Genomic DNA, 21,471 nt, shown 5'->3' with positions numbered 1-21,471 from the left:
CACAGGGACAATGTGTACACACCTATACACAGGGACACACACAGAGACAATGTGTACACACCTATACACAGGGACACACACAGACAATGTGTACACACCTATACACAGGGACACACAAAGGGACAATGTGTACACACCTATACACAGGGACACACACAGAGACAATGTGTACACACCTATACACAGGGTCACACACAGAGACAATGTGTACACACCTATACACAGGGACACACACAGAGACAATGTGTACACACCTATACACAGGGACACACACAGACAATGTGTACACACCTATACACAGGGACACACACAGAGACAATGTGTACACACCTATACACAGGGACACACACAGACAATGTGTACACACCTATACACAGGGACACACACAGGGACAATGTGTACACACCTATACACAGGGACACACACAGACAATGTGTACACACCTATACACAGGGACACACACAGGGACAATGTGTACACACCTATACACAGGGACACACACAGAGACAATGTGTACACACCTATACACAGGGTCACACACAGAGACAATGTGTACACACCTATACACAGGGACACACACAGGGACAATGTGTACACACCTATACACAGAGACACACACATATACAATGTGTACACACCTATACACAGAGACACACACATATACAATGTGTATACACCTATACACAGGGACACACACATATACAATGTGTACACACCTATACACAGGGACACACACATATACAATGTGTACACACCTATACACAGGGACACACAGAGACAATGTGTACACACCTATACACAGGGACACACAGAGACAATGTGTACACACCTATACACAGGGACACACACAGAGACAATGTGTACACACCTATACACAGGGACACACACAGAGACAATGTGTACACACCTATACACAGAGCGAATGTAAACACACATATACAACGTACACACAGATATACAGAGGGAGTGGACACATACACATCAATTGACGGAGTGAGCACACACATGTACAATGTACACACAAATATACACAAAGGGAGTGTAAACACACACATATACTATGTGCACATAGATATAGACAGAGGGATTGGACACACACATATACATGCATAAACATGTGGTTATAAACACATACATAAACATAAAGTCAATATACACACATACACGCATAGGCAACGAGGGAGTGGACACACACATATACACGGAGCGAGTGTAAACAGCATAAGGCAGAATTATATGCTCCCTTGCAGTGAGTTTGCGGGCAGTGGGGCTGTAAAATGCCATGGTGCCCGCCTGGTCATCTCTCCCCCGCCGCAACTTTACAAATTATGGGGGAGATATCTGGTGGCCCACCTGTTTCTGTATCAATTAAAGCTCTTAAGTGGCCAATTAAAGGCCACTTCAGGATCACTTCCAACCTAGTGGTGTTGCTGTTATGAGGTTTGTAAGATTGTTATGTTTTTGGGCTGAGTCTTTAATATAAGGGAGAAATGTAGGGGGTCATGTGACCTATTCTGAAATCTGCCTGATAGCAAGTCTGAGGGGTTTGATTATTAGTTTAAAGGGGACGTACATTGTTTTACTGGGAAGAAGGTGCAAGGCGTTTACACTTGGAGACAATAGCCACAGCCTGTGTGATAACAGTGGATAGACTGTGAGTCTTCAAAATCCCAAAAAAGTGTTCAGATTATTAGGTTGTAAACAGATGTGCTTTAAATTGTCCATTTGTTTCTAAGATAAAAGAGAGTTGTGCTCTCAAGGATAGCTAATTATCATCTATACCTGGATACCAGGCTCATGTGATTCACGTTGCCATGGTGATGGGCTTTGAGATGCGAATGGTCCAGGAGAGGCCATTGTGCTATTGTGTTACAGGGTTTCCTAAAATATCACTGACTATCAGAGACAAATTAGTCTGCTGAGGTCTGGGAGAGAGAGAGAGCAGCTAGAGGCCGGAAGACCAAAAAAGACCAAATCCATGAGGAGTTAAAATGAGGCTGGAAGGTTCACTTAACTTTAGTTTGAGGAAGGATCTCCAATAGTACTCTGACTCATGAAGGACCATTCTGGGGCTAGACGTTACCAGGCAGAAAACATACGAACATAAGAAATAGGGGCAGGAGTAGACCATTTGGCCCTTCAATAAGATCATGGCTGATCTGTCCCAGACCTCAACTCCGCTTTCGTGCCAACTCCTCATAGCCCTCAACTCCCCAATATTTCAAAAATCTATCTACCTCTTCTTTAAATACTTTCAGTGATCTAGCCTCCACAATTCTCTGGGGTAGAGAATTCCAGACATTCACTACCCTCTGAGAGAAGAAATTCCTTTGCATCTCAGTTTTAAATGAGTGTCCCCTTATTCTGTAACTATGTCCCCTAGTTTGAGATTCCCCCACTAGCGGAAACACCTTTTCAACATCTACCCTGTCAAGCTCCCTCAGAATCTTATACGTTTCATTAAGATCACCCCGCATTCTTCTGAGCTGTAATGAATAAAGGCCTAACCTGTTTAGCCTTTCCTGAAAAGTCAATCCCTTCATCCCAGGAATCAGCCTAGTGAATCTCTTTTGAACTGCCTCCAATGCCAGTATATCCTCTCTTAAGTACGGGGACCAAAACTGTTCACAGTACTCAAGGTGTGGCCTCACCAACACCCTGTATAGTATTTTTAAGCTCCAACCCCCTAGCAATACAGGCCAAAATTCCATTTGCCTTCTTAATTACTTGCTGCACCTGCATGCTAACTTTTTGTGTTTCATGCACAAGAACACCCAGATCCCTCTGTGCTGCACTTTTTTGGAGTCTCTCTCCATTTAAATAATCGTCTGCCTTTTCATTCTTCCTATCAAAGTCCATGACCTTACGCTTTCCTACATTAAGCTCCATCTGCCAAGTTTTTGACCACTCACTCAACCTATCTATATCCCCTTGCAGATTCCTTATGTCCTCGTCACAACATGCCCTTCCACCTATTTTTGTATCATCGGCAAATTTTGATACATTACACCCTGTCCCCTCCTCCAAGTCATTAATATGGATAAGTAAGTCATTGAGGTCCTAGGACTGATCCTTGTGGCACTCCACTAGTTACATCTTTCCAACCTGAAAAAGACCCATTAATCCCGACTCCCTGCCTTCTCTGTGTTAACCAGTTCTCAATCCATGCTAATACATTACCCCCAATGCTGTGAGCTCTTATTTTGTGCAAGAGGAAAAGAATGGGTGTAAACCCATGGGAGCTAAGCATCAATTTGGACTGATTCTGGGAGAATTGAATGTCTGCATAAAGGACAGTGAAACATATACCTGTGAAGTGTGTTTTTTCGGTTCTGCTAAAATAAAAAGGAGGGTTGGAGGTTATTCAGTTTTGTGCTTTAAAGTATATGTTGCCTGCAAAGATAGAGTTTAGTTAAAGTGCTTTTGGTTTTTTTGTTACAGTAAACATCTTAAAACATGAAAACTTGTGCCATTCTTTCAGTCATTAACTGGAAGTTTGAGTTTCTTTTTAAAAGTTATCGGTCTCTATGGGGATCGTAACCATGGGAAGGGTGTAATATCAGCAGGGTATCATGTGTCCAGGGCATAATATGGTGAGCGGCAATGTGGGCAGGATGTATTATGAGTGGGGTGCAAATGGGTGGTGTGTAATATGGGCAATGTGTAATATGGGCAGGGTATAATATGGGTGAATTTATAATATGGGGATGATCTAAATTGGGTGATGTGTAATGTAATATGTTCAGGCTGTAATATGGGAAGGGAGCAATATTTGAATGGTTTTATATGGTGGGGTGTAGTGTGGGCAGCAGTAAGATGGACAGGGGGTCATATGGACAGAGGGTAATATTAGCAGGGGGTAATTAATATGGGAAGGGTGTAATATGAGAAGCATGTAATAGTAGCAGGATGTAATAAGAGTGAGATGCAATTGGGTGGGGTGTAATATGGACAGTATATAACATGGATGAATTTATAATATGAGCTCGGTCCAAATTGGGCAATGTGTAAAGCGTCCAGGGTGTAATATGTTCAGGATATAATATAGGTGGGGTGTAATATTGTCAGTGTGTAATATGCATGGGGGTGCAATAGCAGGTGTGGTGTAATATAGGGAATGTGTAATATGGACTGAGTTTAATATTGGGTGGTGTAATGTAGGTTGGGGTGTAATATGAGTAGTGTAAATGGGTAGGGTGTAAAATGGGTGGGGTATAATATCAGTTGGGGTGTAATATGGGCAGTGTGTAATATGTGCAGGGTTTAATATGGGTGTGATGTAATATGGGTGGTGGTGCAACATGGTGTGGTGCAATATGAGTTGGGGTATAACATGACTGAAAGTATATGTGTGGGTTGTAATATAGGTAGGGTGTAATATGAATGGGAGTATAATATGCATGGGGGTGTAATATGGGTTGGGTATAACATTGGTTGTGGTGTAATATGGTTGAGGTTAATATGGAAGGGGTATAATAAGGGTGGGGTGTAATACGTGAGTGATGTAATGTGGATCTTGTATCTGTGGGGAAAGAGAGTTTATCCCAGTGATCCATTAGCTGTGCAGTAATTCTGTACCTATAACATACAGTATTTTTCACTGTAAACTCAACCAGGAATACAAACAAGAAAGGGATCTCTGGACAATATTTCCGCTCCATAATCCAGGGAAACTGGCCTCAATATTAATTTAGAGAGGCTCTGGGGGCATGGAGGGGTGGGTGAAGAGGAAATAGGGGTTTGTCTATTAGTGCATAGGAAACCTGGAAGTAATTGTAATGCATCTGTCAGCGGCATTTTAATCAGCTAACTGCTTGGCACTTCAATTCTCAGTTTAGCATCCAAGGTGCAATGGTGGGCATGATGCTGTGATGGCATCCCTGGTTTCAAAGCTTGTATTTTTTGGGACAGACTCTAACTGAATGGGAAATTGAATCTTCAGTTTTCCATGAAACTAAAACAAAAATGGAAATGACAACTTCAGTTTTCTGGGGAAACTGAAGCTGATTAATACAAGATAAAAGACACAGAGCCATTTGAGCTCAGTTCCAGCGGTGCAGAGAAGGCAGGTTGAAAGAAAATGAAGCCTGGATCTAGGAAGGCAAATGCAATGTTGGCATTTATTTTGAAAGGACTAGAATATAAAAGCAGGGATGTGCTGCTGAGGCTTTATAAGGCTCTGGTCAGACCATATTTAGAATGTTGTGAGCCATTTTGGGCCCCGTATCTCAGGAAGGATGTTCAGGCCCTGGAGAGGGTCCAGAGGAGGTTCACGAGAATGATCCCAGGAATGAAAGGCTTAACATATGAGGAACGTTTGAGGACTCTGGGTCTATACTCGATGGAGTTTAGAAGGATGAGGGGGGATCTGATTGAAACTTACAGAATACTGAAAGGCCTGGATAAAGTGGACGTGGGGAAGATGTTTCCATTAGTAGGAAAGACTAGGACCCGAGGGCACAGCTTTAGAGTAAAGGGAAGACCTTTTAGAACAGAGATGAGGAGAAATGTCTTTAGCCAGAGAGTGGTGAATCTATGGAATTCATTGTCACAGAAGGCTGTGGAAGCCAGGTCATTGGGTGTATTTAAGACCGAGATAGATAGGTTCTTGATTGGTAAGGGGATCAAAGGTTACGGGGAGAAGGTGGGAGAATGGGGTTGAGAAACTTATCAGCCATGATTGAATAGCAAAGCAGACTCGATGGGCCGAATGGCCTAATTTCTGCTCCTATGTCTTATGGTCTTATGGTCTTATCTGGGATAAAGGCTACTGCTGCTGCTTCAGTTATTTTAAAGCAACTGATTGACCAGCATTGACTATACAGTGTGCAAGGTTTGTACTGAGGGTTCAGATAAAGGTGTTTCTGGTGGACCTCATCAACAAGACTGTTATGAGCAGAGCTGATGAGGTTCTGCAGCTGTGCTCCATTTTGAAAAGTACCATGCCAATAGAACTCGGGTTGTTTGGAAGCTTCTGCTGGCTGAGGATCAGTGGCTAAATCCAAAGGAATTCTGGAATTATACCTGAGGTTGTTTCAGAGCTTTGAAGGATTTTGTGGCTGAAATTGGTGCCAGATATGCTAAGTGGATTGTCCAATAATTCTGTGAAATCTCTCTTTGTTGTGTCTGCTATTTAATGTGTAATTTATAGTTTACATTGACTACAATTTGCCTGTTCATTCATGTTTAATTTATGCTGATTTTGGTTTGGTTGTTAAACTAAAAGCTATAAGAAGTGAAATCTTGACCATTGGTTTTCTCGTTGGGGTTGTTCAGTCAATTCATTTTTTTTTTGGTTTGTTAGTCTCCATGGGATCATAATAATGTGATCGCAACTCCAGTTTTTAAAGGAATAATCCAAAGATGGAATATGGAAGAGTAAGTCGGAAACAACAAAAGAGCAAGTTCAGGAGTGGATTACTGATGGGCAGTGACTGTGCTGTGCTTCAGTGTCAGGAAGATATAATAATTTCCATAATGTTATTGGAATTTATTGTGTAATAGAGTCTATGGGTGTGTCTGTGTGTGTGTGAGAGGCTTAATTAAATTAGAGGCAGCTAGTCTGGGTGCTTTGATGTAAAAAGAGAAGTTAGATTTTGAAATGTTAATTAGGTAAACATGGGGAAGTTTAGAAACGTAGGTGTCAAGGGAACATTTGCATTTTTAAACAAACTATAGTGGTTTGAATTCAAAGGAGGGGGTGCAATGTTTACCTAACCAGCAGAAGTAGTAAGAAATAGCGTGTTTATTTATTTTTCCCAAAGGTTACTGATGGAATTGATGCTATGATAGATTTTTTATTAGTAGAGAGGTAAAGTTCAAAAGACATAGTGAAACAATGGGAATTTTCATTCAAAGAGGGAATTATGTATGAAGGAGAGAAGGCTGCTTATAAGGGAGGCAGGTTAAGGTCCAACAGCCGAAAAAGCCTGCAGCCTATATGTACCAAACTACTGCCTCCAGGGACTGAAGTTAAGGGAATTCACTTTGAATTCAACTTGTTCAGGGTATCATGTTTCTTTGCCTGGCCCTTTTAAAATCTATATGTCTTACTGTTGCCTTAATGAAAGCGTAACTGGGAGTTAGATTGAGTAGGGGATTTAGAAGTTATCATAGTGGTAATTTGTAGATCTATGTATGCATTTAAAAATCATTTCTCTTATTAATAAATGTTTAATTTAGTTTTGTAAAACCTACAAGACTTGGTGGTCTTATTACTACTGAATTCAAGGTACGCATCTCGAAATTTATACCTACTGCAAAACAAGTTGTGGCAGTTGTTTCAAGTTTCCCTTTGAGATTTGAACAATTCAGCGTTTACAATCGACTGTGCCATAACATTCAGTGATACTTTCCATGAGGGACTTCTGGAGACAGTGAGGAACAGCAGGGAGATCTTCTCCAGCAATGGGAGGAAGAAACCTACTGGTCAAACCAAGAAAGAATAGCTGGAGTTATCCCAGGAGGTCAGCAGCACGAACGTGGTGCCATGCTCATGGATCCAGAGCAGGAAGGTCTTCAATAATCTAACCAGGTCACGAAAGGTAAGTACCATTATACGTTTACCTACAACATGCTGTACACATCGCCTCCACCCCTCACTCTACCTTCTCAAACCTACTCCATCACATTGCTCCTCATTTCACTTACCTTAGCAAGCACACCTTCTCCTTCTATGCATTACCTCCCTTCACCACCTAACCATCTATTCACTATCATTCACCCTCATACTTAGGGATTTCCCTCCCCTGATACTCACCTTCCACAAATGCACTGCATCCATCGGTTGAGCACATGCCATTGTACTCATTCTGCTTTGTTCTTTCCCTTGTTGAAGAAGGGAGCACAGAACATGAGGAACAGGGAGAGAATGGGTGTAGGACTCCAAACATTTTCACCGCACAAGGAGAGGAGGAGATACTGGAGATAAGTGGAGTATAGGTGTCTCTGGCCCCTGCACACTGGGGAGACAGGGAGTCCCCAGCTATGTGGTGACACAATCAGTAACCTATGTGTTATATGGCAATCAGTCATGTTGACTTGATTTCAACAGTGAACGAGATATGATCCACTGTATAATGTTAACCTGCAATATATTCTTATGTTAGGAACTAGAGATAGTTTAAGTAAGGTATATTTGTATTTGCGGGTGTTAGGAATGAGTTTTAGCTTTAAGTTTAAATTAAATTTGTATTTCTGTACTTGTGTGATAAGAAAAGGGGGAACTTGAGCTTTAGTTTCACTTTAAAAGATGCTTGCATTTTAATGAGGTTTTATGACTCTTAAAGAGGAGTTAAAACAAACACAAGGTAGAAAAAACTGGGCTGTTGCCTAGCAACCAGGGCTCCACACACAGACAGGGAGAAAGGGAAAGCAATTTGTCAAGAAGACAAGAAATTGTAATATTTTCCTTCTGTTAATGACCCTGTCATATTTCTTATGTACTGGAAGACAGGCTGTTGGGAGTTTGTAAATATGGTAATTGGAGTAAGAGCCAGAGTGACTGAAAGAGTCTAAAACTAACAGTAAGAAGTGGTTTTGATATATTAATGAACCAAGAGGAACTTCAATCAGAGTTTTGCAAAAAAACAATAACAGGAGTAATTTTGAATTAAGCTGTCTTAGTTCAAAGGGGGATATATGCAGGTTGTAAAAGGTGTAATTAAGGTAAAGACAGGGTAAGTTTGTTTTTTATAAGTCTAAGAGCTAGGGTAAAGAAACAAGTTTAATCAATTCTGGGAAGAAAGCATTTCTGAAGAGACTGGTTGAGATAGTAGAGAGATCAAAGGGAAGGAATGCATTTAAGGAAATACTGAAGCCTATGTGAGGGGGTCACAGTTTAGATCTCCCAGAAAACAGCAGGATAGCTGGCCAGAACTTCAAGAAGACAGTGTGAACAAGGGCAGGCCAGGAGAACCAGGCGCTGTTAGCCTCAGAGGACACCCCAAGGAAAAATGGCACTGTGGTAAAAATGACTGGAATCCTATAGATTTTGAAATCTACAAGGATAGTCACTGAACAGAAAAGGGGAAGGTTAGCTCTGAGGGTAATTAAGTTAAGATCTTGTGGAACTGTTTTAAAGTACTGTTTACTGTGTGAAGCCATTCTTATGTTGAAGTGTAATTGTGTTTTTCTTTGCTTTATTCTTTTAAGAAATGTTTGCTCTACTATAAAATCATCACAAGTCGTTGGAGACACCATTTCCTGATTTCAGAGCCTCTCCTCATACTATACAAATTGCAAAAACCATTTTGGAAGCTATTTCAAGTTTCCTCTGGGATTTGGGCAGCTCAGCATTTACCACCAGCTGTGCCATAACAAATTTTAGTTCAGCTGAAGCTAGGAGCCAGGAGAGGCTGGACACAGCAGAGGGAATTGCAGAGAGAAAATTTTTCCCATAAGAACAGGAGAGGGTCCCAGAAACTAGGGAGCAGGTCCTAAAGGGAAAAATAAGAGTCCCAAGAAAATCCTATAGTTAAAGGAAGAACATGAGTCTGGAAAAGGTCCTGTTCAGTGGAAGTGAAAGTAAGGAACAGTGACGAAGGCTCCAAGCTTAAATGGAGAAAGCTGCAGGATGCAGACTTAAAGCAAAATAGGCTTGTGAGGAGCCAGAGGATACAAGGAGAGAGCCTTATGGGCATGTGAAGCAGTGGTGTTCTGTTGGCATGACTGAGTCTGAGAAACAGTGTGCGGAAAGAAGCTTGAATGCATGTGGTGATCCAGGGGAGAGGAACATCAGAAGGATAGTTCGAAACCCTGGAGGTGGACCCTTGTGGAAGGCATCTGAGACAAAGTGTCATTTGAGAGAAGATTCCAAAGCGAGTTCTTCGAGAGTGGAGATTGGAAACCATTGTGTGAAAGACGAAGTTCAGTGAGACCGGTTGGCTCATGGTGTGACAAGTGCCTAGGGGGAGTTGAGGAGAGATCCATAGCATCTGCTTGGGGTGGCATCTGTCACTTGGTTTCAGAGTGTGGTGTGTCTAACCACAGGTCGTCTATTGGTTTACATGGACTGTGTACTTACTGTGAACATTAGAGTATAAGACAGCTTTTGTAACTTGTGTTATCCTTACGAATCTGTATATATCCATAAAAGTATAGTTGTGGGTGAAGGAGTATTGTAAAATAGTTCATATTTTCTTGTTTAATAAATGTTTTATTCTTTCATTAGAAGTTCATCAGCTGACTCCTGTGACTCTGTTCAGTAGCAGCCCTCCACGTTTCTAAACAAAAAATAAAAGTTAGGATCTATCAAGCCAGGTTCTACCCTGGGATCTGGCTTGTTCATTACTAACATCAGCTGGGATCATAACACTTACCTTGCTGTGACTAATTCATGTCTTTTCTCTCTGGCAGGGCCTTCATATGTGCAGCAGCAGTCAGTGGAGGTCACAGATGCCACATTACATAAGATTAAATAGGATATACACAGAGAAACAGGCCATTCAGCCCAACCAGTCCATGCTGGTGTTTATGTTCCACTCTAGCCTCCTTCCATCTTTCCTCATTTAAATGTATCATAGTAACCCTCCACTCAACTCCCCCTCATATACTTGTCTAGTTTCCCCTTAACTGCACCTGTACAGTTCGATTCAATCGCTCTCTGTAGTAGCGACTTCCACATTCTCACCAACCTTTGGGCAAAGAGATTTGCTCCGAATTCCCTCTGGGATTTCTTGGTGACTATCCTATCTTGATGACCTCCAATTATGATCTTCCCCACGAGAGGAAACATTGTCTCTGTATCCACTCGATTGAAGCCTTTCATCATTTTAAATATGTCTATTAGATCACCCCCAGCCTTCTTTTTTCAAGAGAAAGAGACCCAGCCTGTTCATCCTTTCCTGATATGTATACCCACACATTCCTGGTATCATCCTTGTAAGTCTTCTCTGCACCCTCTCCAGTGCCTCTATATCATTTTTTATGATTCTTCATAGCAGCTAATTCCTTCTGCACCATTACAGGACACCCACAAGCTATGTACCAGCTCAGATACGCATAATTTGTTGGGGGGACCAGTCAGAAAGATAGTTGCGACTTTACCTGGTGATTCACAGTTCAAAAGTGAGCAACAGCAGATAGTGGTGACAGCGACAGCTGGGGAGAGTCTGATCGGGGAGAGGCAGAGGGCGCAGTGCTTTCTGAGCTCTGCTCAGCTGGACACAGACGGTGCACCCTGGGGGCCAATGATAAAAAGGAGAAGCAGAAAAGGTGTGATGCACCGACAGGCCTTCCAAGCACACTGACCGTGATTGCAAAGAGCACACATGACCACATTATGCTGACCATGGCCAGGCAGAGTCTGGACGCCAACATGTTCACCAACTTAAACAGGGGCTGGATATTGACATGGCAGCGGAGGTGGGTTCGAAGATGGGTGAGCCGTGTACCAGTTTCCATACATGAAGCTGCCTCTGCTCCATTTTTCCAGAGGCGAATTACCTGCGAGTATGGTCTCCCAGCAGCAATTAGGATACTTAAGGAGGAAGTTGACAGACAACAAAGTAAGGCAGTGAAATTTTGCCAGAGATGCAAGGTCCGAGGCACGTCTAAGCAGGTGAGGCAGCTGCACAGCGGGAAGCCCTTGACTGGGGAGGCAGCTTTTTATAACTTTGTATAGAGACAATAAAGAATGAGCAGAAATTCTTGCACATGCACTAACCTGCAATCCTTGAAACAGAGCTGAACCACGAGGATTAGTAATGGAGAGGGAGGGACTTGGAGAAATGATTCATGACACCGGCGCAGTTGAAGTTTGGCGGCTGAATGATGCTGCACCTCACATTGTGAATGTGAGCCCATCAAATCTTAAGAGAAAAGAAAAGAAAGCTCATCAGTCATGTCACTCTTTGGCAGAATCGATCCTACGGAAGACGGGACCCAGTATGTAGAGCGCCTTGGTTTTTATTTTGTAGCGAATGAAATGACTGCAGAGGAGAAGCAGAAAGCCATTCTTTTGAGTGTCTGTGGGAGCAAGACAGACAACCTCATCCACAGCCTGACAGCCCCGAACGCGCCCAATTCTGAGTCCTACGATGAATTAGCAGACCTCATAAAAACGCACTTTCAGCTGAAGCCATCCGGTATAATGCAGAGGTTTAAGTTTAGTTCCGGAGTGAGGGCCCCGGGAGAGTTTATCACAACTTATATGGCGAAGTTGATGCAGTTGACTGAGCACTGCGACTTCAGAGACACGCTCAATGAGATGCTGCGGGACCGATTAGTTTGTGAAGTTCATGACGACGCTATTCAGCGCCGTTTACTGGCAGAAGTCGACATCAATTTAAAGCGCACCATGGAAATAGCATTAGCCATGGAAAGTGCTGTGAGAGACTCACAGGCTTTACAGAATGTATAACATGGCGCTGTTCCTCATGTGGGGTGGGAACCTCCCGCCGGGTGTGGCTCAAAGACCAGAGACACAGCAGCAAAACGAGAGGCAATGTCCACTGTTAGAAACATGAAAAAGCCAAGTAGAAACACTTCAGCAGCGACTCCAAGGTTAACCTGTTATAGATGGTGGGGGGTGACCATGTACCGGACACCTATGGATTCAAGGAGGCAGAATGCCATAACTACCATAAGAAAGGTCACGTAATAAAGCAATGCAGGGCGAAATCGAAACAGCCCATAAAGCAGCAAACCAATATGATTAAATGGAATAATACAACAGAACCTGAACCTGCCGATACCGATATCTATTCCCTGTACAATGTCACAGCTGTAAAAACTGAACCTATTACTGTCACAATCCGAGTGAATGGGAAGCCACTAGTAATGGAGGTAGATACGGGAGCCTCAACCACAGTGGTGGGAGAGCACAGGTTTAAATACCTAAATGAAGATACCCAGCCACTGAATCTGGAGCAAACAACGGCTCAGTTGAAGACATATACTGGAGACCCCATACAGGTAAAGGGCATCACCACAGTACCTGAGCCCCATAGGCAACAGACAGCCCAGCTTCCAGTGATCATAGTGAAGGTGAAGGACCTAGTCTTCTGGGCCGAGACTGGTTACAAAAAATCAAGCTCAACTGGTCTGAAATATTTCACTTGAACAGGAGGAGTTCCTGAGCTGCTAAGGAAATACGAATGTATTTTTTGATGAGATTAAAAGGCTTGCAAGCAAAAATATATGTGGATTCTCAGGCAACACCACATTTCTTTAAGGCCAGACCTGTGCCTTATGCCCTAAAAGAGAAGGTGGATGCAGAACTGTGCCAGTTAGAAAAGCAGGGCATCATTCAACCTGTCCAATTCTTGGAATGGGCAGTGCCCATAGTCCCAGTGGTGAAACCTGACCAAACTATACACATTTGTGGGGACTATAAATTGACTGTGAACAAGGCAGCCAAACTAGATAAATATCCTATCCCGAGGATAGACAACTTGTATGCAAAGCTAGATGGAGGCAAATCCTGCACCAAACTGGACATGAGCCATGCTTACCAACAACTGGAGCTGGATAGCACATCTAGAGGATATGTAACCATTAACATGCACATCCTTATCAATATATTTGCCTATCCTTTGGAGTATCGTCTGCATGTGCATTCTTCCAAAGGCCATGGAAAGTCTTTCGCAAGGACTTCCCGAAGTAGTAGTGTACCTAGATGATGTTCTGATCACAGGGTCAACTGAAACTGAATGCGTGGCCAACCTGGAAGAGGTTTTAAGAAGATTCTTGGAAGCCAGTGTACGATTAAAGAAAGAGAAACGTACATTCCAAGCACCAGAAGTTTCTTACCTGGGCCACAGGGTGGATGCCATGGCTAGAAGAGAAAGTTGGGCAATCAAAGAGGCGCCCTCTCCGTCCAGCGTAACCGAACTCAAGTCTTTCCTGGGTATGATCAACTACTCTTGCCGCTTCTTGCTAAACTTGTCAACAGTGTTAGCACCATTACACTTGTTGTTAAAAAAGAATCATTGTTTGTAATGCAATTCACAACTGGAAGAAGCCTTTGTGAAAGTTAAGAAACTATTACATTCATCACTCCGACCCGTTGAAAGAATTGATATTAACATGTGATGCATCTCCTTATGGTGTGGGAGCTGTGTTATCATATAGAATGGGAGATGAATCAGAAAGGCCAATTGGCCATATCACGAGAACCCTCTCCACAGCCGAGTAGGGTTATTCCCAACTAGAAAAGGAAGGTTTATCGGTGTTGTTTGGAATGAAGAAATTCCACCAGGATCTGCATGGATGACATTTCACCATTGTGTCGGATCATAAACCATTAATGTGTTTGTTCAGTGAGGATAAAGCCATTCCGACAATAGCATCAGGAAGAATTCAACACTGGGCTTTGATTTTATCGGTGTATGAATACACCATTATGCACCATCCTAGTGTACATATTGCAAATGCAGACACACTCAGTCATCTCCCATTACCGGAGAGTATTGTACATGCTTTGGACTATTGGAGTATTGTGTGCAGTTCTGGTCACCTAACTACAGGAAGGATATCAGTAAGATTGAGAGAGTGCAGAGAAGATTTACTAGGATGTTGTCGGGTCTTAAGGAGTTGAGTTACAGGGAAAGATTAAACAGGTTAGGACTTTATTCCTTGGAGCGTAGAAGAATGAGGGGAGATTTGATAGAAGTTTACAAAATTGTGAGGGGTATAGACAGAGTAAATGCGAGTAGGCTCTTTCCACTTAGATTAGGAGAAATAAACATGAGAGGACATGGCTTTAGGGTGAAAGGGGAAAGGTTTAGGGGGAACATTAGGGGGAACTTCTTCACTCAGAGAGTGGTGAGAGCGTGGAATGAGCTACCATCTGACATGGTAAATGCGGTCTCACTCTTAAGTTTTAAGAATAAATTAGATAGATGCATGGATGGGAGAGGTCTGGAGGGTTATGGACTAGGTGCAGGTCAATGGGACTAACGGAATAATATTTTGGCACAGACTAGAAGGGCCGAATGGCCTGTTTTCTGTGCTGTAGTGTTCTATGGTTCTATGGTTCTATGCTCCAAGGCCACAAGAAATTGTACTTGTGCTGAGTTTCTTGGACCCTTCGCCTGGGTGTGTGAAGCAAATTTGGAATTGGACAAAGGTCCAATTTTATCAGAAGCCAGAGACCTTGTTTTGCAAGGATAGTCAAATTCACCAGTGTCTGAAGAGAAGAGACCATTCCATGACCGAAAAACAGAGTTAAGTTCTCAAAATGGAATTTTGTTGTGGGGATCAAGAGTTGTCATCATTTCGCAAGGAAGAGAACCACTCTTGACAAAGCTTCGCCGTGCTCATCCAAGCATATCGAAGTTGAAGATGCTTGCGCGATGCAATGTCTGGTGGCCAGGCATTGACAGTGACATTGAAAGCATGGTCAAGCACTGTCTCCAGTGTCAGCAACAACAGAAGTTGCCTGTTTCAGTTCCACTGCATCAGTGGAAGTAGCCTGGTCGATCCTGGGTTAGACTACATGTTGATTATGTTGGACCATTCTTTGGTACCATGTTTTTATTGACCGTAGATGTACATTCTAAATGGATGAATCTGTATGAAGTCAGGTCACCGACATCGAGCGCAACTATCAAAAATCTGCATCATAGTTTTTGTATCCATGGCCTACCGGAAGTCATTGTTTTGGATAACAGTGCAGTCTTTACCAGTGCAGAGTTTCAGCGATTCGTGGGCTGAATATTCAGCTCGGCGGCGGGCGTGTTCGGCTGGCCCAGGACCAGCCGGGAAACAGGCCCCCGGCCGCGATTGGCCCACGGCTGCGATTACACGCTGGCCGGGCAATTAAGGCCAGCCCAGCACGAAATGTGGCTTCCCAATTGGCGGGAAAGGCCAGGCGGGGCGGGGGCCTGACAGCTGCTGGGTCCAATGGCAACCCATCGGCTGGTTTAAAAATGGCCCAAGCAGCCCCTTGAAGGCTGCCAGTGAAGAAACTTACAGTTCGCATTGCGAAGACGGTACTTATGGCCTTGGCAGCGGCTGGAGATGTCAGGCAGGAGGGCAGGTTGTGTGGGCACTCGCCCAACCCTGCTTTTCGGATGAGTGCCTTGCGGTCCTCTTCGAGGAGGTGGCTTCCAGGGGGTACACCTTTGTCCCAAGGGACAGAAGGAGGCAGCCACCACACCCGACGAAGAAAGCCTGGGAGGAGGTGGCAGCCCAGGTCAGTTGTGCGCGCACACGGGTGCAGTGCCACAAGAGGGTCAGTAACCTGCTGCGCTCAGGGAGGGTGAGTACTGTGTTGGCATGGATCAGTGTGGTGAAGTGTTAAGGGCTGGCTGTTCCTCCATGGAGCTCAGGGGTGTTAGAGGCTGAGTGCCCACTGTCAGTGATGCCGGGGCTGGCCAAGGGGGTGAGTCCTGGCTGCTTGGGCTGAGTATCTTGTGGCTCGAGGGCCACAGCTCAGATGTGCCCTGTGAGGTGTTCCTCAGGTGGGGTTGGTCAGGCTGCAATGGCGCTGCAGGTAGAGAGTGGACTAATCATTGCTCCTCTGTCCTTTCAGGAGAAGACAAACCATAACCAATTGGACAGGCGGAGGCCCTCCCAACCTGCTGCTGCTGACCATGTTTGAGCAGGATGCTCTTGAGCTGGAGAGCCGGCACGGTCCATGTGCAACCGGGCGTCAAGAGGCAGGGGTGATAGACGAAGGTGCGAGTGCAGTCTCACAGAGGTGAGAGTGTCAGATTGTGCAATATTCTCGTGTAGTCTCATCATTAATGGAAGCCTCAAAACTGGAGTCTTCTTTGATCATTGAAAGACGATGGCACCATGATGCAGATCTCCATTGTCTCACCAGGATGCCTGGTGAGCACAGTGACAGTGTGATGACTTAAACTAATGACATGTCCTTGTTCTCCCTTAGATTCTCCAGCACGAACTCATTCTCAGAACCCCAAAGAGCCACCCCTGATGCCAGAGGACCACTGGGCTTCAGATGCACCTGCATCACACCCGCTCTCTGAACCAGGCACCAGTGCAGATATCAGCACCTCAGTGGGCGTTAGATTGTCGGCTACATTGTTGGTGCATGTTGGTGAGGGCTCTTCACACTCGCTTGAGGTGCAGGCAGAGGCAGAGAGTGCCCAGGATGCTGGGAGTCAGAGGACTGCTGGAGACCAGGATGATGCTGGGTCAAAGGCAGATGATGAACCCTGGAGTCATCCATTAAATGGCGGATGCTGGATGTCCAGTGTGATGTGTGGGAGTAGATCCATGAGGGTATGTGTGCCATGGCCTCTGTTGTGGAGGAGTCCATGTGGAGCAAAAGCACTGCTTTGACCCTCATAGCCAAGCGCACTGCTCCTCCACTGAGAGGGTGGCAACTCTCATGGACAGGCAGCTCCAGGGACAGCACTCGGAGTTGCAGCCCTCACACAGGCTCACCTCAGGTGGTCAGTGTCAGTGTGGGAGACGGATGAGGCACTCAGTATCCCAGCTATGTGCCCGTCCATCAATGGTGAGCAGGGAGGTCCAGAGCAACCTCACGTTGGCGTACAAGCTGCTTGACATCTCTGCAGGGTCCTCTCAGGGCGCTCTGGATGATGGCACCAGCTCCTCCGCCCCTCCGCCAGTGACTGTGGCATCTGATGATGCTGCGATGACTGGGGAGATGCCAGCCGTGGCACTGGCCGCTCCCTCCCATGCGGGGCCAACACAGGCTCCACTGGCCAGGGGATGACCGCCAAGGACATCAAGGCCAACAAGACAGCAGAATCAGCAGGCTGTCTCCAATGCTGGTGCCAGTAAAGGAGAGGCACCAAGACAAGGCAAATGTAAGTGTAAGGCACCATGAGTACAAGAGGGGCTGTTCAGGGTGATCTTCTGTTCGGTTATTTTTAGCTTATATGTCTACTGGTGCTGACATCAACGCCAGTAATGGTCATGTCAATGCGATTTGAATGTGACAATAACATTAAATTTGCTTTTGGTGTGATGGCACCTGGTGAGGCGCCTGTACCAATATGTACCAGAGGCCTCCTTGAATAAAAAGGAAGACTCCTCCTCTGGCATTGGCTGGCTTTGAAGTGGCTTTTCATACTGGTGCCAGGATGAATTCCTGCAAGCACCACCAACTACTGTTGATGAGTCCTTCACCAGAGGCATCCACTGCTGGTCTGCTGACACCAACACAATCCTGGAACACAGGCCTCCAACTGTCACCTGCTCATTTGGGGTTCGGACCATCAGAGGTCTTGACCCTGCTAAGAGTATTGACGTATCTATCTCTCTCCTTAAGATTTTCAATTCTGTCTCAAGAGGGATGCCGAGTTGACATTGGTCAGAGATCGCTGTATGGATTAGGTCCTAATCTGCACCAGTGCAGTTAACACAAACAATACCAAACTGGGCCTGAAGTGGGAGCAAGGTTGATTATTGATGTCAGTGCAGGGATGTGTGGGTTTGATGTGAAGCATCCAGTCTGGAATGGGTTGGGAAATCTTACAATGAGCAATAGAAATAGCTGTCAGAATAAAGTCTGGTGGTAATGGTGAATATCTCAGTGACTTTAGCGTCTGAACACACCCCACAGACGGTAGGCAGATTCCGTGAGACCCTATGGGTCTGACTAACCAGTTCCACTACTTCAAATATTTATCCCTTAAAAGATGTGGCAACCTTTGCCTCAACTGTTCCTTGTCACAAGGCATTTAGAAAAGTCTGCGGGGAGGGTAGTTATTGACTATCAATTTAAAAACAAATTAAAGGATGTTGAGCTGGCCCTGAGAAATTCACAGAGATATAACCGGTGGAGAATTTCAGTTACTCTGTTTCCTCCTTTGCGGTATCTCTACTGGCATTATTGGTTTTTGGTCAGAATTTGCTTCCTCTTGCATTAGATCCACTTGCCTTTGATTTGTTTCTTATGATGTGTCTATGGGTAGTTTGATAAAAACCCCATTTCCTCCCATTCATGATGACAGCAGCTGTGGACCTGTGGCTGAAGAAGAAATAAGGCACTGGAAAAAAACTTGGTTGCAACAAGTACGACAACAGGTTGTTTTATAGCTCCCCCTCGTATAGTAAGACCATTTAACCTGTAAATACTGAATACAGATTCTGGGTAGAATTTTACACCGGCGGGATTTTACGGTCCCGCCGAAGCCAATGGGCTTTTGAACGGGTTGCCGCTTTTTATGGCTCCGCCTCTGTTGAAACAGGGCAGTAAAATTCCGCCCTCTGGGTGCAAAGCTGATTGGCTCGTTCCATTTCTTCTATTTTTACTGGTGCCATCTTAGTATTAAAGAAGGTTCCATCACTTCTGGAGTTGGACACCTGACAACTTCAGCTATTTGTCAGTTTCTGTCTCAATAGGCACTAGGTCTAACCATCTGTGTGAAGGAATTCTTCGTCTCCCACCCTTCATTCTTCAAGTCTTAACCCTGAGCTCTCAGTGCTGCTGGATAGTTTGAGACGCTATTTATTCACTTGTTCATTCATCTCCCTCTCAGCCTCTGCCCTTATTTAGTCTTTCATTCTATCCCAAACTTCACTCAACGCCAATCAGTGTCTCAACAGGACGGCTCTCAACCACAAGTATAAACAAATCTTTTACAACAGCAACCGTCTGAGTGTCAGCTGGCTTCCATTGTTCACACTCTCTTCACAAAACAAAGCTGCTCAGACCATCTGAACATCTGCCTTTGCTCCGAAAGGGATCAGCCAGAGAGTAAGAATCAGGGCAGCACCATTCCCATGAGTTTCCTGCCTCAAATTTACCCAGTTTACAAACCAATTGTGATGTCTGATCTCAATGTGATGCTCGGTGAATGGGTGGGGAGGTGGTAAGATTTCCCTGTGATGTCCTGGCTTTCCTCATCCAGTTAAAAGGCTGGGCAAACATCCTTGGACTTCAGTTAGGCTGCAATGCAGGATGAACTTTTTTACTTATACATTCACGGGATGTGGGCTTCGCTGGCTGGGCCAGCATTTATTGCCCATCCCTAGCTGCCCTTGAGAAGGTGGTGGTGAGCTGCCTTCTTGAACTGCTGCAGTCTGTGTGGTGTAGGTACACCCACAGTGCTGTTAGGGAGGTAATTCCAGGATTTTGATCCAGCGACAGTGAAGGAACAGCAATACATTTCCAAGTCAGGATGGTGAGTGACTTGGAGGGGAACTTCCAGGTGGTGGTGTTCCCATGTGTCTGCTGCCCTTGTCCTTCTAGGTGGTAGTGGTTGTGGGCTTGGAAGGTGCTGCCTAAGGAGCCTCAGTGAATTCCTGCAGGGCAACTTGTAGGTGGTACACACTGCTGCTACCGTGTGTCAGTGGTGGAGGGAGTGAATGTTTGTGGATGTGGTGCCAATCAAGTGGGTTGCTTTGTCCTGGACAGTGCCCAGCTTCTTCAGTGTTGTAGGAGCTACACTCATCCAGGCAAGTGGGGAGTATTCCATCACACTCCTGACTTGTGCCTTGTAGATGGTGGACAGGCTTTGGAGAGTCAGGAGTTGAGTTACTCATCGCACGATTCCTAGCCTCTGACCTGTTCTTACAGCCACAGTATTTATATGGCTAGTCCAGTTCAGTTTCAGGTCAATGGTAATCCCCAGGATGTTGATAGTGGGGGATTCAGTGATGGTAATGCCATTGAACATCAAGGGGTGATGGTTGGATTCTCTCTTGTTGGAGATGGACACTGCCTGATACTTGTGTGGCATGAATATTACTTGCCACATGTCAGCCCAAGCCTGGATATTGTCCAGATCTTGCTGCATTTGGACATGGACTACTTCAGTATCTGAGGAGTCGCGAATGGTGCTGAACATTGTGCAATCATCAGCGAACATCCCCACTTCTGACCTTATGATGGAAGGAAGGTCATTGACGAAGCAGCTGAAGATGGTTGGGCCTAGGACACTACCCTGGTAGATATTCTATGTTATCGCTGGTGTCAGTCAGAAGGGTGGGCAGTAGGTGCCAGTCTTTACTGGGCCCCACACTAAGGTCCCATGAATGCATTCAAAGCCTCCCCTGCTACCTGCAGGTACGTAATAAAGCTTAATGGATCTGGTGCATCAACCATGGCCATACTCTCGGGCAATATCTTGTTGAAAACCTTCGATCTAAACCACAGCGACAGCACAGTTGGAATTGTATTCAGCTCCATTTAAGACTCCCGCCAGCACCAATCAATTCCCCAGCCTTAATAATGTTAACCCAGCTTCAGTGTGTCTTGATCAATGGTATCCAACACCACTGATGATCTGGAGCACTCAGCTCTACCAAGCCCCCAGCTCAAGAAACAGGACATTGGACCATTGGATTCATCCTTCACCAAGAGGAGGAGGGAATGAGAAGGCAAACATTCCCATCACAGTCTGTTGCCCTCGGGGCCTGTTCTCTGATTTGTAACCATAAGGGAAGCGATTTTATATTCCTCAGCATCACAGATGCCAGTCTTCAGCCAATTCGATTCACGCCATGTGATATCAAGAAACGACTGAAGGCACTGGATACTGAAAAGGCTATGGGCCCTGATAACATTCCGGCAATAGTACTGAA

Source organism: Cetorhinus maximus, chromosome 25 (assembly GCF_964194155.1).
Source record: "Cetorhinus maximus chromosome 25, sCetMax3.hap1.1, whole genome shotgun sequence".
Lineage (NCBI taxonomy): Eukaryota > Metazoa > Chordata > Chondrichthyes > Lamniformes > Cetorhinidae > Cetorhinus > Cetorhinus maximus.
The sequence above is the reverse complement of the archived record's forward strand: the minus strand, read 5'-3'. Positions refer to the sequence as shown.